We start from the raw sequence: 15,377 nt of genomic DNA, 5'->3' as shown, positions 1-15,377 counted from the left end.
TGGTTGCTCCCATTGTAGCTCTGACAAAGAAAGGAGCGGATCCTACCAACTGGTCGCGTAAAGCTGAGTTGTCCTTCCGGGCCTTGAAACAAGCCTTTGTCTCGGCTCCAGTCCTCAGACATCCCAATCCGGAATTGCCCTTTGTTGTGGAGGTTGATGCCTCGGAGGTTGGAGTGGGGGCTATCCTTTCTCAAAAGGATCCGGAGTCTCTGGAGTTACATCCTTGTGCCTTTATGTCCAGGAAATTCTCCTCCGCTGAATCCAACTATGACGTTGGTAATCGGGAGTTACTGGCGGTAAAGTGGGCTTTCGAGGAGTGGAGGCATTGGCTGGAGGGAGCAAAACATACTATTTCAGTATTGACTGACCATAAAAACCTGCAATACATCGAATCGGCTAAGCGGCTTAATGCCCGGCAGGCACGTTGGGCTTTATTTTTTACTCGTTTCAAATTTATAATCACTTTCAGGCCTGGTTCCAAGAATACTAAGGCTGATGCCATGTCACGCAGCTTTCTTCCGGTTCACAATAACAGTCCTGTTACTCCCATACTTCCATCTTCGGTCATCTGGGCAGGCCTCACACAAGATTTATTTACCCAGTTAAAACAGCTTCAACACCAAGCTCCTGGAAATACTCCTGCTGGTCGTCTTTACGTCCCTGAGTTTTTGAGAGCTACTGTTTTAACGGAATTCCATGATAACAAAGTTTCTGGGCATCCGGGAATCTCTAAGACTTTGGAGTTAGTCTCTTGCTCAGTATGGTGGCCTGGTCTTTCTAAAGACGTTAAGGAGTTTGTTTATTCATGTCAGGTTTGTGCACAGCATAAGGTTCCCCGTTCCTTGCCTATCGGGCAACGTATGCCCTTAAATGTTCCTCTCAGGCCATGGTCTCATATTTCCATGGATTTTGTGGTTGACCTTCCCCTTTCAGCCGGATTCCGAGTCATATGGGTGGTAGTGGACCGTTTTAGCAAGATGGCTCATTTCATTGCTCTTCCCCCGACTGCCATCTGCCCAAGGGTTGGCAATTTTGTTTCTCCGCCATGTTTTCAGACTTCATGGGTTGCCTACTGATATTGTTTCTGATCGGGGTCCACAATTCATTGCACAATTCTGGAAATGTTTTTGTGCCTCATTAAAGATGAAATTGTCGTTAACATCCGGTTACCACCCACAATCCAACGGGCAAACCGAGCGAGTTAACCAATCATTGAAACAGTATTTGCGCTTGTATTCAGCCAAACTCCAGAATGATTGGTCCGAGTTTCTTCCGTTGGCGGAGTTTGCTTACAATAATTCTTGTCATTCCTCCACTAAAGAGTCTCCATTCTTTTCAGTTTTTGGTTTTCACCCCAGAGCTAATTCTTTTTTTCATCATTCCTCAGTCTCCTCGCTAACCTTAACCTCCCATCTCAGAGCCATTTGGAAAAAAGTGCACCTTGCTCTCAGAAAAGCGGCCTTTCGAGAGAAGACATTTTCTGACAGGCTCCGACGTCCTTGCACTTTTAAGGTGGGAGATAGGGTATGGTTGTCGACTCGTAACATCAGGCTTCGACAATCCTCGGCTAGATTGGGACCCAAATTTATTGGGCCATTTCTTATTATTAAAAGAGTCAACCCAGTTGCCTTCCGGTTACGTTTACCAAGATCTCTCAGGATTGGAAATACGTTTCATTGCTCCCTGTTGAAACAATACGTTTCTTCCAGTAGATTTCCTCGGAGGATCTCTCAGGTTAGATCTCCGGTGGATGTACAGGGACAACAGGAGTTCTTGGTGGAGAAGGTTCTCGATTCCAAATTGTCCCGGGGCCGGCTTTATTTTCTGGTTCACTGGAGAGGCTATGGTCCGGAGGAAAGGTCTTGGGTCCTGGATAAGGATCTTCATGCCCCGAGGCTCAAGAGGGCATTTTTTCGGGAATTTCCTCGGAAACCTGGCTTTAGGGGTTCCTTGACCCCTCCTCAAGGGGGGGGTACTGTTAGGCGACGGGGTCCGCTTGTCCGCGTGACCCGGCGTCTAGCAACTAGGGACGCCGTGCACGTACAGCCGCCGGCTCCCTAGCAACGCTAGACGCCGGGCGCGCTGAAGCTGCATGGACCCTAGCAACGGGGACGCCACTGGCGGACCGCGTTCCCCGTTGCTGGGTTTTAGGATTTTATGCGTTCACCTGTTCTCTGGCCGTGCAGCAAGGCAGCTGCACGGCATTTAGTCCAATCAGCCTCTAAACAGCTGATTGGAGGACTCCCTGTTAAGTACACTCCCAGGGCTTCTCACAGACGCCGGTAATAGCTCCCTGCATGCTGCCTTTGTTTGCTGAGAGTCTGTTTCCAGTCCTGCTATATCCGGTCATTCTGGTCCTCTGAAGTCCTGTACTCGGGAGTTATCATCTCGTCCCTGGAGTCCTGACTGATCACCGTTTAACATCCAGTGGTGTTCGTGAGTCGCGGCTCTGCCGTGTGTAGCATCTCGGCCGCTTTACCCCTTATATTTTGTGTTTGGAGCATTTGCGGAGGGTTCCGCTTCCACAGGTCCACTCTGGTATTCGGCAGTGCCGGGTAGGAGTATTGGACAAGTGGATTTTGGTTGTCCTTTTCCCTGGCGGTTTCTCCGCACATACTTTAGGTTTTTTAGTTAGCTCGTAGCCCCTGGCCTGTTTGTTTAGTTAGAGGGCCTCTTGTTATCATCCTGTCTCGGATTTCCCTTTGTCTCTCACTAAGACCGGGGGGCATCGGAGTTGGGCAGACATAATCCGCCCTTCAAACGCGGCTGCCAGGGGCTCAAGAAACCATAGTCTCGCAAGGGATTTCTGACAGCACGGGTGAGACAACAGAGTTAGAGCGCCAGGGGCTATTGTTCTTTCCTGCTCCCTTCCCCAGCATTCCGTTTCAGTGCTCCGGTCCTTGCCATAAGATCTCCTCTGACCAGGAGTGCTGGAATCATAACACCGTTGACAGTGACCTCTGAATAATAAATTGTTTCAGCCTTTATACATAAATTGGGTCAAATCTATTGTACAGATTTATCCTTTACAATTGATTTAATGTCGGGTAAAGATGTTTAAATGAAGGGGCTATTGTTATAAACATCCCCTTCTGAAATTATAGGTAAAAGCTTCTCTAGCTTTATTACCACGCTCTGTAGTGTACCTACTATATCCTATCAAGTATTTGGCTGTATTTAATATTGAAGATTGTCTCCCCAAATTGGTCTGCTTACAGTATTGTTGATTGAATGTTAAGTATTGTAATGAAGTATCTTGCCTGTTCACCTATTATAACGAAGAAATGGCCTATGTTGTTGAGCCCTCATCAATTGATGGGGCTACAGTACACAAGTCTGCTGGGTGCTAAAGAGACCTGTACATCATTGCACATTTAAATTCTTATCGCTTGGAAGTGATCTCTTTATTTTATAAATAGTATTGGTGGGCACCTACATGCATCCACCTTTGTGATAATTGATGTATGTAATATAATAATGGCACCCGTTCTCCCAAGCGTGCCTATTCTATGCTGCTTGCTGCTATCTTATTCATTTATAGTCTCTTGTCGCCTATGGTTGCACATGGATTGCACTCGTCTATATTAATAGTTGTTAATAAGCAGATTGATTTCTAGCACGTCTCACAGTTCTGATGTTGCTGCGGGACATTTTTCAATGAGTACAGCATGAGCACTGATATTAAACCATGGTATTTGTATGGGAATCCACGTCAACAGCTTAATAAAGAACTTCTTTGTATTTATTATATAGTATGAGCTTCAATGAACCGCACAGTTCGTGTAGTCTCGTCCATGTGGAACGCATAATTGATTACAATGGGTCACATGATAATCCTGTCCAATCACAAATTGGTACCAGAGCAATACTTTTATTCGTATATGTAGACACAATCCTTATTACTGCTCAATTATGTTACTTATATAGCTGGATTGGTGTTTTTAATAGGATTATGAATATCTGGGGAGAGTTATTTCATTATTACTTACACTCTCCCCAGATATTCATAATCCTATTAAAAACACCAATCCAGCTATATAAGCAACATAATTGAGCAGTAATAAGGATATTATATACGATAATGATACTTATGTAGCTGGATCGATATTTGTAATGCAACATCTTAGCATTAATTATATTTATCTAAGGAAAGTTGCTAAATTGTTTCCCCAACAGTATAAAGATACTGTCGCTGTGAAAAATAATACCTAAAATCGTGATGTGCACAATTTCCGTGATTGATACAGTTCAGTGAAGGTTTTCCTGATTAGGGATATGACCATAGCTATTTGAAAGTGAAGTGATCAGAAAATGTTTGTGTCAATGATGCTTGATATATTTGGATGGGCTCATAAATAGCCAAAATTGATTGTATGTCAAGTGTGTGTGAAGTAATAAATAAAAAGTGTTAACATTCATTCAATGAAAAGGTGATAAAATGTGATGAAAAACTTGACCTACCTAACAGCACTAGATGTGTATTTTAAAATTAATTGACTATAGTTTAGTATCAATTACCCTTATATAAGCGATTATTGGGTATATATATGTATAAGCGAGTAATAAATTCCTCAATTAAAATGTCTCCTCCATCGTTTGTGTGTTCATGTCATAGTCATAGCTCTTGTTCTAATGGAGGGATTTACCATGTGACCTCTAGTATCATGGTGGTCATTCCGAGTTGATCGCTCGTTGCCGATTTTCGTTATTTTGCGATTTTCCGCTTACTGCGCATGCGCAATGTCCGCAGTGCGACTGCGCCAAGTAAATTTGCTATGCAGTTAGGTATTTTACTCACGGCATTACGAGGGTTTTTCTTCGTTCTGGTGATCGTAATGTGATTGACAGGAAGTGGGTGTTTCTGGGCGGAAACTGGCCGTTTAATGGGTGTGTGTGAAAAAACGCTACCGTTTCTGGGAAAAACGCGGGAGTGGCTGGAGAAACGGGGGAGTGCCTGAGCGAACGCTGGGTGTGTTTGTGACGTCAAACCAGGAACGAAACTGACTGAACTGATCGCAATGGCAGAGTAAGTCTCGAGCTACTCAGAAACTGCTAAGAGAGGTCTAATCGCAATATTGCGAATCCGTCGTTCGCAATTTTGAGAAGCTAAGATTCACTCCCAGTAGGCGGCGGCTTAGCGTGTGCAAAGCTGCTAAAAGCAGCTTGCGAGCGAACAACTCGGAATGAGGGCCCATGTTTCATCTAAAGATGTAATAGGTATTATGTTAATGATCAAAATTGTTCCCATTTATTGGGGTCCCAGTAAAAGGAGAAGGTTGCCCTTAAAAAATTGTATGGATATAGCCATACTGATTTCTTCCAGACCAAAAAGATAACATTGGGAAGAGCTGATTATCCAAGTTCCCATTCAAGAGTGACCTGGATATTTTATGTGCTCTATCCAATATGGTGTATTTCAAAATACAAAAAATTGGGAGATTCTCAGATATATTAGTAGGTCCCTGCTGTACTAAGGTTTTCTTGAGTATGGATTTCTCTCCACTTTCATTGGGCAGATCTTAAAGCAGTACATATTGTGTCCCCAATGTGCTATTGGGATCAAAAGATTTACTAAAAATCTACAGGTTAGCCGACTCAAAGTGGTCAGTGTAGCTTAACACAGATCATGTAGTCGTGGTCATTGGTGCTTACCAGGATTACACACAGATAAACCCATCTTGCATGGTAAATATAGATTGATATTAAATTATACCCTTGTTACCAATTCCATATTCGCTGCTTACTTGCAAAATATATGCTGTTCATTCTACATGAAATACATAACAGTTACTAATATGAACAATTCCAGTGATATTTAATAAATGCAAATATACAGTATTGAGCAAAACAAGTGTTTGAGCACAGGGAATCAGTTTTTAAATACATTTTCAGCACATAATTTATTCACTTATAGTGCACAATTTATTTCAGTTTCTCATTTGCTAGGCATTTTTTATCGAATAATAATAAAAGTTATATTTTAACAACTCTGTGAATGTCCTTGAGTGGCCCAGCTAGAGCCCAGACTTGAATCCGATTGAACATCTCTGGAGAGATCTGGAAATGGCTGTGCACCGACGCTTCCCATCCAACCTGAAGGAGCTTGATAGGTGCTGCAAAGAGAAATGGGTGAAACTGCCCAAAGATACTGTAGGTGTGCCAAGCTTGTGGCATCATATTCAAAAAGGCTTAAGGCTGTAATTGCTGCCAAAGGTGCATCAACAAAGTACTGAGCAGAGGCTGCGATTACTTATGTACATGTGCTTTCTTAGTATTATAGTTTTTTATAAATTTACAAAGAATCACCATCGCTTGCACATTGGTCGCACCATAGGGCCTCTGAACAACAGTATAGTCGCAAGTAAGCCACTGGACCCTTTACAACTGCATACAGAGAAACAGTAGCAGGCTCAGACACGCCCACACAATGAACGCGGCACGCCTGAATGTGACTCAACACCCCCTCCCATTACCACTCACAAATGCTCACTACCAGGCACTCACTTCACAAATAAATCCTCACGAAGCCCGCCAGCGCGAATCCCTAATCAATTGCCGGGCATGTGCAGCGAGACTCTAACGCATGTGCAGTACAAAGAAAAATCGCTGAACTGCGCAAACATTGGCATTGTGTTCACTTCTGAAGCAGGCCTGTACTTGCTTAGGATAAGAGTATTGAATTTTTATTCTTAACCACTTAACTGGCTAATTATTTTTTCTAAAAACTGCTCAGAAATTGTCGATTTTTTAATGATTGAAATAGGTTAGAATACCAATTTAAAATATATCCAATCAGATTTTATTTTAAAAAAAAAACATTGGCCCTCATTCCGAGTTGTTCGCTCTGTATTTTTTATCGCATCGCAGCAATTCTCCGCTTAATGCGCAATGTCCGCACTGCGACTGCGCCAAGTAAATTTGCTATGCAGTTAGGAATTTTACTCACGGCTTTTTCATCGTTCTGGTGATCGTAATGTGATTGACCGGAAGTGGGTGTTTCTGGGCGGAAACTGGCCGTTTTATGGGAGTGTTTGAAAAAACGCTACAGTTTCTGGGAAAAACGCGGAAGTGGCTGGAGAAACGGGGGAGTGTCTGGGCGTTTTATGGGTGTGTTTGTGACGTCAAACCAGGAACGACAAGCACTGAACTGATCGCAGATGCCGAGTAAGTGTGGAGCTACTCAGAAACTGCTAAGAGAGGTGTAATCGCAATATTGCGAATACGTCGTTCGCAATTTTAAGAAGCTAAGATTCACTCCCAGTAGGCGGCGGCTTAGCGTGAGTAAATCTGCTAAAAGCAGCTTGCGAGCGAACAACTCGGAATGAGGGCCATTGATACAAACATCGATGGTTAGAACATCGTGTCCATCGAGACTTCAAATTTTCGGTGCCAGCTGCTCCCTGTAGACTCTGGGGGTCAAGAGGGAAGGTAAGGGGCTACATTTTAACATAACCCAGTGACTGCTAATGTCTGCAGCACTGGAGTGGTGGGTGTTGCTGGGTGGCCCAATCAGCAGTGATCGGCAGCTTGGCAGGCACAGAGGGGAGGGAACCAGGAAGCAGAGGGACTGTGAGGTCCTTCTGATAGTGGTTGCCGCACAGGTGGCTTTCTGACTGGTCGCATCTGATGTGACCATACAAGGCAAGTGGTTTATTAATGCTTACACAGTCCTATACAATGTGTTTTCTCTGATCTGTAGACTAAATGCTGCATACTGATACAAATAAAGTGACAGAATTATACTTACTGTACTGCTACTACAAACAGTGATAGCACAGGTTTCTCTACAGTCATAAAATAAGAATTTACTTACCGATAATTCTATTTCTCGGAGTCCGTAGTGGATGCTGGGGTTCCTGAAAGGACCATGGGGAATAGCGGCTCCGCAGGAGACAGGGCACAAAAAAGTAAAGCTTTACTAGGTCAGGTGGTGTGCACTGGCTCCTCCCCCTATGACCCTCCTCCAGACTCCAGTTAGGTACTGTGCCCGGACGAGCATACACAATAAGGGAGGCATTTTGAATCCCGGGTAAGACTCATACCAGCCACACCAATCACACCGTACAACTTGTGATCTAAACCCAGTTAACAGTATGACAACAGAAAGGGCCTCTTAAAGATGGCTCCTTAACAATAACCCGAATTAGTTAACAATAACTATGTACAAGTATTGCAGATAATCCGCACTTGGGATGGGCGCCCAGCATCCACTACGGACTCCGAGAAATAGAATTATCGGTAAGTAAATTCTTATTTTCTCTATCGTCCTAAGTGGATGCTGGGGTTCCTGAAAGGACCATGGGGATTATACCAAAGCTCCCAAACGGGCGGGAGAGTGCGGATGACTCTGCAGCACCGAATGAGAGAACTCCAGGTCCTCCTTTGCCAGGGTATCAAATTTGTAAAATTTTACAAACGTGTTCTCCCCCGACCACGTAGCTGCTCGGCAGAGTTGTAATGCCGAGACCCCTCGGGCAGCCGCCCAAGATGAGCCCACCTTCCTTGTGGAGTGGGCTTTTACAGTTTTAGGCTGTGGCAGGCCTGCCACAGAATGTGCAAGTTGAATTGTGTTACAAATCCAACGAGCAATCGACTGCTTAGAAGCAGGTGCGCCCAACTTGTTGGGTGCATACAATATAAACAGCGAGTCAGATTTTCTGACTCCAGCCGTCCTTGCAATGTATATTTTTAAGGCTCTGACAACGTCCAACAACTTGGAGTCCTCCAAGTCGCTAGTGGCCGCAGGCACCACAATAGGTTGGTTCAGATGAAATGCTGATACCACTTTAGGGAGAAAATGCGGACGAGTCCGCAGTTCTGCCCTATCCGAATGGAAGATTAGATAAGGACTTTTATAAGATAAAGCCGCCAATTCAGATACTCTCCTGGCAGAGGCCAGGGCTAGTAACATAGTCACTTTCAATGTGAGATATTTCAAATCCACCTTTTTCAATGGTTCAAACCAATGGGATTTGAGGAAATCTAAAACTACATTTAGATCCCACGGTGCCACCGGAGGCACCACAGGAGGCTGTATATGCAGTACTCCCTTGACAAAAGTCTGGACCTCAGGGACAGAGGCCAATTCTTTTTGGAAGAATATTGACAGGGCCGAAATTTGCACCTTAATGGATCCCAATTTGAGACCCATAGATAATCCTGATTGCAGGAAATGTAGGAAACGACCCAGTTGGAATTCCTCCGTCGGAACCTTCCGATCCTCGCACCACGCTACATATTTTCGCCAAATGCGGTGATAATGTTTCACGGTGACTTCCTTCCGTGCCTTAATCAAGGTAGGAATGACTTCTTCTGGAATGCCTTTCCCTTTTAGGATCTGGCGTTCAACCGCCATGCCGTCAAACGCAGCCGCGGTAAGTCTTGAAAAAGACAGGGACCCTGCTGTAGCAGGTCCCTTCTCAGAGGTAGAGGCCACGGTTCGTCCGTGAGCATCTCTTGAAGTTCCGGATACCAAGTCCTTCTCGGCCAATCCGGAACCACTAGTATTGTTCTTACTCTTCTTTGCCGTATGATCTTCAATACCTTTGGTATGAGCGGCAGAGGAGGAAACACATACACTGACTGGTACACCCAAGGAGTTACCAGTGCGTCCACAGCTATTGCCTGTGGATCTCTTGACCTGGCGCAATATTTGTCCAGTTTCTTGTTGAGGCGAGACGCCATCATGTCTACAATTTGTCTTTCCCAACGGTCTATTAACATGTTGAAGACTTCTGGATGTAGACCCCACTCTCCCGGATGAAGATCGTGTCTGCTGAGGAAGTCTGCTTCCCAGTTGTCCACGCCCGGGATGAACACTGCTGACAGTGCTATCACGTGATTCTCCGCCCAGCGAAGAATCTTGGCAGCTTCTGCCATTGCACTCCTGCTTCTTGTGCCGCCCTGCCTGTTTACATGGGCGACCGCCGTGATGTTGTCCGACTGAATCAACACCGGCTTTCCTTGCAGGAGAAGTTCCGCCTGGCTTAGAGCATTGTAGATTGCTCTTAGTTCCAGAATGTTTATGTGAAGAGACTTTTCCAGACTCGTCCATACTCCCTGGAAGTTTCTTCCTTGTGTGACTGCTCCCCAGCCTCTCAGGCTGGCGTCCGTGGTCACCAGGATCCAATCCTGAATGCCGAATCTGCGGCCTTCTAATAGGTGAGCCTTCTGCAACCACCACAGAAGTGACACCCTTGTCTTTGGTGACAGGGTTATTCGCAGGTGCATCTGCAGATGCGACCCTGACCATTTGTCCAACAGATCCCTTTGGAATATTCTTGCATGGAATCTGCCGAATGGAATTGCTTCGTAAGAAGCCACCATTTTTCCCAGGACTCTTGTGCATTGATGTACTGACACTTTTCCTGGTTTTAGGAGGTTCCTGACCAGATCGGATAACTCCTTGGCTTTTTCCTCTGGAAGGAAAACCTTTTTCTGAACCGTGTCCAGAATCATTCCTAGGAACAGCAGACGAGTTGTCGGGATTAAATGGGATTTTGGAATATTCAGAATCCACCCGTGTTGTCTTAGCACCTCTTGAGATAGTGCTAAAGCTGTCTCCAGCTGTTCTCTGGACCTTGCCCTTATTAGGAGATCGTCCAAGTATGGGATAACTAATACGCCTTTTCTTCGAAGAAGAATCATCATCTCGGCCATTACCTTGGTAAAGACCCGAGGCGCCGTGGACAATCCGAACGGCAGCGTCTGAAACTGATAGTGACAGTTTTGAACAATGAACCTGAGGTACCCCTGGTGTGCGGGGTAAATCGGAACGTGTAGATACGCATCCTTGATGTCCAAGGATACCATAAAGTCCCCTTCTTCCAGGTTCGCTATCACTGCTCTGAGTGACTCCATCTTGAACTTGAACTTTTTTATGTAGAGGTTCAAGGACTTCAGATTTAGAATAGGCCTTACCGAGCCATCCGGCTTCGGTACCACAAATAGAGTGGAATAATACCCCTTTCCTTGTTGTAATAGGGGTACTTTGACTATCACCTGCTGAGCGTACAGCTTGTGAATGGCTTCCAACACCCTCTCCCTTTCGGAAGAGACGGTTGGTAAGGCAGACTTCAGGAAACGATGAGGAGGATCCGTCTCTAATTCCAACCTGTACCCCTGAGATATTATCTGCAGGATCCAGGGGTCTACCTGCGAGTGAGCCCACTGCGCGCTGTAATTTTTGAGACGGCCCCCCACTGTCCCCGAGTCCGCTTGAGAGGCCCCAGCGTCATGCTGAGGTTTTTGCAGGAGCCGGGGAGGGCTTCTGTTCCTGGGAAGGAGCTGCCTGTTGGTGTCTCTTCCCTCTTCCTCTGCCTCGTGGCAGGTACGACAAGCCCTTTGCTCTCTTATTTTTGTAGGAGCGAAAAGGCTGCGGTTGAAAAGTCGGTGCCTTTCTCTGTTGGGGAGTGACTTGAGGTAAAAAAGTGGATTTCCCGGCAGTAGCCGTGGCCACCAAGTCTGATAGACCAACTCCAAATAACTCCTCCCCTTTATACGGCAAAACCTCCATGTGACGTTTTGAATCCGCATCGCCTGTCCACTGTCGTGTCCATAAGGCTCTTCTGGCTGAAATGGACATAGCACTCACCCGAGATGCCAGTGTGCAAATATCCCTCTGTGCATCACGCATATAGATAAATGCATCCTTTATTTGTTCTAACGACAGTAAAACATTGTCCCTATCTAGGGTATCAATATTTTCAATCAGGGATTCTGACCAAACTACTCCAGCACTGCACATCCAGGCAGTTGCTATAGCTGGTCGTAGTATAACACCTGCATGTGTGTATATATTCTTTTGAATAACTTCCATCTTTCTATCTGATGGATCCTTAAGTGCGGCCGTCTCAGGAGAGGGTAACGCCACTTGTTTGGATAAGCGTGTGAGCGCCTTGTCCACCTTAGGGGGTGTTTCCCAGCGCGCCCTAACCTCTGGCGGGAAAGGGTATAATGCCAATAACTTTTTTGAAATTATCAACTTTTTATCAGGAGCAACCCACGCTTCATCACACACGTCATTTAATTCTTCTGATTCAGGAAAAACTGTTTGTAGTTTTTTCACACCATACATAATACCCTGTTTTACGGTATCTGTAGTATCAGCTAAATGTAACGTCTCCTTCATTGCCAAAATCATATAACGTGTGGCCCTACTGGAAAATACGTTTGAATTTCTACCGTCGTCACTGGAATCAGTGCCCGTGTCTGGGTCTGTGTCGACCGACTGAGGCAAAGGGCGTTTTACAGCCCCTGACGGTGTTTGAGGCGCCTGGACAGGCATTAATTGATTGTCCGGCCGCCTCATGTCCTCAACTGACTGTTTAAGGGAAGATAAACCATCACGTAATTCCACAAATAAAGGCATCCATTCTGGTGTCGACCCCCTGGGGGGTGACATCTGCATATTTGGCAATTGCTCCGCCTCCACACCAATATCGTCCTCATACATGTCGACACCACGTACCGACACACACCGCAAACTCACAGGGAATGCTCTAATGAAGACAGGACCCACTAGCCCTTTTGGGGAGACAGAGGGAGAGTCTGCCAGCACACACCACAAAGCGCTATATATACAAGGGATATCCTTATATTAAGTGCTCCCTTATAGCTGCTTTAATATATATATATATATAGCCATTAATGTGCCCCCCCTCTCTGTTTTACCCTGTTTCTGTAGTGCAGTGCAGGGGAGAGACCTGGGAGCCGTTCTGACCAGCGGAGCTGTGACAGAAAATGGCGCCGTGTGCTGAGGAGATAGGCCCCGCCCCTTTTTCGGCGGGTTCTTCTCCCGCTATTTTTCCAGTCAGGCAGGGGTTAAATATCTCCATATAGCCCCTATGGGCTATATGTGAGGTATTTTTAGCCTTGTATAAGGTTTATATTTGCCTCTCAGAGCGCCCCCCCCCAGCGCTCTGCACCCTCAGTGACTGCCCAGTGAAGTGTGCTGAGAGGAAAATGGCGCACAGCTGCAGTGCTGTGCGCTACCTTATGAAGACTGAGGAGTCTTCAGCCGCCGGTTTCCGGACCTCTTCACGCTTCAGCATCTGCAAGGGGGTCGGCGGCGCGGCTCCGGGACCGGACTCCACGGCTGGGCCTGTGTTCGATCCCTCTGGAGCTAATGGTGTCCAGTAGCCAAGCAGCAAATCCACTCTGCATGCAGGTGAGTTTACTACTTTCCCCCTAAGTCCCACGTTGCAGTGATCCTGTTGCCAGCAGGACTCACTGTAAAGAAAAAAAAAAAACAAAAAAAAACCTAAACTAAACTTTCTCTAAGCAGCTCTTTAGGAGAGCCACCTAGATTGCACCCTTCTCGTTCGGGCACAAAATCTAACTGGAGTCTGGAGGAGGGTCATAGGGGGAGGAGCCAGTGCACACCACCTGACCTAGTAAAGCTTTACTTTTTTGTGCCCTGTCTCCTGCGGAGCCGCTATTCCCCATGGTCCTTTCAGGAACCCCAGCATCCACTTAGGACGATAGAGAAACATACATTTACTGTAACTCCAGTATATACTACAATCAGGGCCGGTTCAGGGGCTTTTTGTGCCTCAGGCGGCAATGGGGGGCGTAGCTTCATACGGGGGGCGTGGTGAGCTACGCCCCCTGTACAGTAGTAGCGCCGCTGAAATGATGTGCGGTGCGCGATGACGTCATCGTACACCGCACAGTAAAGGGCCTCTCCACGAAGGGAAACTAGATGCGTAGCGACTAGTTTCCCTTCACAGTGGGCAGCGGGACACAGCGGGCAGCGGCGGGCACAGCAGCAGCGGATCTTGCCCTGGTGTGGCGCCCTACGGAAGGCGGCGCCCTAGGCAAAAGTCCTGCTTGCCCGTGGCAAGATCCGCTACTGACTACAATTCAGTAAACATCTGCAAGATACAGCATTACTAGCAATGCATTTTAGTTCCTGTATCCTACAGTTGAGTTCTTTTCAAAATATCCCTTTTGTAATTGCAACGAGTGTGGATTGTTAGATCTACACTAAAAAGGTCTACAGTCAATAGGTCTACCATTAATGGTAGACATGCATTAAGTCGACAGGCTCAAAAGGTCGACATTTACATTATCGACGCAAAAAGATGTAGACACAAATTTTTTTTGTCTTTTGGGGTGTTTTGTCACTTTTTGTCACTTTTCTGACAAGCTCCATTAGTGCATCACGTCCCCTCGCATGGCTTGCTTCGCTCGCCATGCATCGGGCAAGGTGCCTCGCTCCGCTACTGCTGTGCTCGGCACAGGTTACCGTTCCCAATTGTCGTCCACGTGGATAGTAAAGTATGAAAAAGTTGACAAAAACTGAAAAATAAAATGAAAAAAACTTGTGTCTCCTTTATGTATGTCGACCATTGTCATGTCGACCTTTTGACCCTCTTGACCTAATGCATGTCTACCATTAGTGATAGACCTATTGGCTGTAGACCTGTTTAGTGTAGACCTATAGTCTGGATACCAATTGCAGCACATCACAGTTACAGAAAAAGTCACATAAAAACAGCAACAATGACAGCTATACAGTTCAAAATCATAATACACATTACCATTATAAAGATCAAATAGTTCTTTAACATTTCCTTTCTGAGCTGGTTTCATAAATTGAATCCCATTCATAGCACCACATTGTTACAGGTTATCAAGATTACAATTCTACAGCAGTAGGACAAAGAAAAAATGAAAAACTACAGTAGTACAAAATATATTGAAAAATTCTCTTTTAGAATAATCATAGAAAACTTCTATTTGCAATGCTTGTATTAAGGTTGACACACATAAAATAATTCCACAGACTCTCAGCATGGAGACCCTACTCTCAGGTTATAGTATATCATGCATCCTACAATCTTCATGGAGGAGACTAGCATCACCAGCTCAAGAGAGCTAAAAAAAATCCTCCACAGTGCAATCATTTTATTTAAATTAAAAACAAATGGGAATTTAATAAAAACTATAGACAGTAGATGGCAGTAGTACTCTACCTACGTATAACACTGATCTAATATTAAGCATCTCAAACACAGTACCTACTCAGCAGGACAAAGTTCAACGTACTTAACAATGAATACCTACTCATTTACAGTATATGGTCTGTTTCTAAATTACCTTGCGAAGGCAAGCATTCATTTTTGTCTTTCTGTTAAGTAACTACTGTAAGTAAAACTTTTTTCCTTAGGGTGGCAAATATTAACGATTGTCTCTGTATTTTAAATTCACTAGTACATTGGAATGGGTGTAGTATGGTATGCCGGCTGCCGGGCTCCCGGCGACCAGCATACCGGCGCCGGGAGCCCGACCGCCGGCATACCGACAGCGTGGCAAGCGCAAATGAGCCCCTTGCGGACACGGTGTCGCGCTACGCGCGCCGCGCTATTTATTCT

The 15,377-nt window shown here is 45.5% G+C and overlaps 1 protein-coding gene across 4 annotated transcripts in view; it reads left to right on the top strand.

The window, feature by feature from the left end:
• LOC134936040 (mucin-3A-like) overlaps nucleotides 1-15,377 on the top strand; it is a 300,343-nt gene that overhangs the window by 154,514 nt on the left and 130,452 nt on the right. The gene's annotated exons all lie outside the window — the stretch shown is intronic.

Source organism: Pseudophryne corroboree, chromosome 6, assembly GCF_028390025.1.
Source record: "Pseudophryne corroboree isolate aPseCor3 chromosome 6, aPseCor3.hap2, whole genome shotgun sequence".
Taxonomy (NCBI): domain Eukaryota; kingdom Metazoa; phylum Chordata; class Amphibia; order Anura; family Myobatrachidae; genus Pseudophryne; species Pseudophryne corroboree.
Note: the sequence above shows the minus strand (reverse complement) of the source record. Positions and strands in the feature narration are given on the sequence as shown.